Here is a 2788-nt window from a genome sequence, read left to right as displayed (position 1 = left end):
CTTGATAACCCACAAGTATAGGGGATCGCAACAGTTTTCGAGGGTAGAGTCACTACAAAAAAATACACTTCCATGATGATACGTGTTTGTCATAGTAGGTCACGTTTTCTATCATGCATGTACATCCATGACAAATTTATGACAGAATCAAGATAGTCATACCTGTGCTGTCGTAGAAGTGTTCCATGAGATTACCAAAATTATCATCACGGAAGTGTCCACTTCCATGACGATAAATCGCGCGTCACAGAAGTGCTTTCATCAAGGGTGACCGACACGTGGCATCCACCGTAACGGAACGCCGTTAAGCTATCGGGTCCGGTTTTGGATCCGATAACCCATTAACAACCCCAACCAATGGGGATTTTCCACGTGTAAAATCATCATTGGCTGGAGGAAACACGTGTCGGCTCACCGTTGGGACAGATGTCATCCACTCATTGGACCCAAAGCGTATATGATACGTCGACATGTGGCACGGCCCATTCCTGTGAAAAGGCCGGCCCATTTGACTTGGTCAAAAGGTGGCGGGCCGACCCACGGCAAGCCTGTGAATGGCCTGTTCGCATATAGCCCATTTACAGCCCGCTAACCCAGGGCCCGTTTACGACCTATCCGAATTAGGCCCAGTAGCGTCATCTGGGCCGTCCAATATAATTCCAGCCCGTTTTAACTTCCGGCCCATGTATGGCCCATGACGTCTTTCGGCCCATATGAGGCCCTTATTACTCTCGGCCCATTAACGGCCCGTGGTAAAACTGGCCCGTAATGAACCGTGTGTCACTTTATACCCATTAACGGCACGTGGTGAAACCGGGCCGTAATGAACACTGGATCACATTATACCCATTAACGGCCCATTATTTCGTTGGGCCGTTTCCAGCCCATGTTATCTTTCGGCCTTCTCGGGGCCCATTTATTCTTGGGCTCATTTCCACATTCGTTTACTTACGGCCCATTACTGTCATTTTCTGCTTGTGGGCCAAATTCAGCCCGTGGTTACAGTCGGCCCGTTAATACGTTGGGCCATTTTCATAGCGTCATCAAAATACGGTCGATTAACGATGGCCCGTTATGGTCGGCCCATGAACAGACGATTTCAACTCTAGCCCATTTACGACCATAATGTGGTCTGTTATTGGCCCATGTTTGGCCAACCAATCATACGGCCCGTAGAAGGCCCATTGATGATACGGCCCATAGAAGGCCCATTGTGTCTACGACCCGTATAAGGCCCATTGTTTCTATGCCACGTAGAAGGCCCATTGTTTCTACGGCCCTTAGAAGGCCCATTGTTTCTACGGCTCGTAGGAGGCCCATGTTAACTACAGCCGGTGGGCATCAAAGTTTGCCACCAGTGCAAATATAGGGAACACCCTACACTATACAAAAATGGCTTGCTGTTTTCTTCAGCCGGTGGCTGCATGTTAAGAACAAATTTTGTATTGCACCAAAACAAATTACAACTATAAAACAAAAGGAAGGTTGGTATAAAAGTTAACAGTCTAGCAGATAAATGCACCACCAGAAGTTCAGAAGCTCAGTTCATTTGACCTGACTGTTATGTTTTCATGCTGTATTGTCCGATGGAGCACCATAACCTTCGCCTTCAGTTCTCCTAGGCTCCTGAACAACATAGCAAATGTCTGATAGTCTGGTTTCAAAACCATGCATATCTTGACAACATCGAACAATGTCTCTCCTTGTTTCACAAAGGGTCTCTGTTAGGGAATGGAATTGTGTCTGGAGCGCAGATACAACATTGTTTTGAGCTTGCATATCTTGATCATGAGGCAGTTTGGATGAGATTGCCTTAACAACCAAGCCAGTATTATGCAGGAACGTGCTTTTGGCACTGTTAGTGGACATGTACTGACCCACTGCAGCAAGAGCTGACATTGCGGTTATAGTTGCCTCGCCACCTTCAGAAGGTGGCGGTTCCACCATTTTTTCCATAGCTCGCTGAAAAGTTGAGGTTTTACATTAGTAGTACCAGAACAGAAGATATTCAGGAGGCAGCAAAACCAAACAAAATAGCTTTGGTCTATATACAGAACTTATTCTGGTGAACCCATGTAAAATAATAGTTGTATTTTATTGCAAAGTACATAATAAAACCAGGTTCCAAACATATGACCATGTACCATCGCTAATGTATTGTCTATTTCTTCACATTGTATTGAGGGCTAAGGATAAAGAGACGAAGTTTATAATACGGTAAGCATAGTATGACATCATTCATATCACAAAACAACTGAGAACAGACAAACATGCAATTGTAACGTTGTGTGGGCAAGTCCAGCACGGAACTAGATTACAGGTCAAGATCAAAGGAACATCACTCCTCTCTTTTAAACCTTGTAAGGTGCACTGATATGCTAAGAAAATTGTGTATAAAATTGAAAAGAGTAATATACATTGGCTGCAAACCATGCAGTTCAAGGCACAAGTCAGAGTAAGTAGTAGTTAAAAGGCATGAGGATTAAGGACTTACAACAGCGGCTTTGACTGGTGTAGTCATGCCCTTCTTCTTGCTGGTGTGACAGTCCTTGAAGATTTCCACAACATTTGGTTCAGGTACTTTTTGGTCCTTGCGGGCTTTCCTCTGCATTTGGAACAAGTCAATGTAGATATGATAATATGGTACATCGAAAAGAGTGAAACAACAGCTAATTACAAGAGCCTCGCAGTGTGCAATATAGCTACGAGATCCTGTCGTCTGTTGGAATTTCACTTTCGTACGGTTGGCCTTGTTCTTTGGACAGTTCACCTACAAGAAGATAGATTT

This window comes from Aegilops tauschii, chromosome 2, assembly GCF_002575655.3.
Source record: "Aegilops tauschii subsp. strangulata cultivar AL8/78 chromosome 2, Aet v6.0, whole genome shotgun sequence".
NCBI lineage: Eukaryota > Viridiplantae > Streptophyta > Magnoliopsida > Poales > Poaceae > Aegilops > Aegilops tauschii.
Note: the sequence above shows the minus strand (reverse complement) of the source record.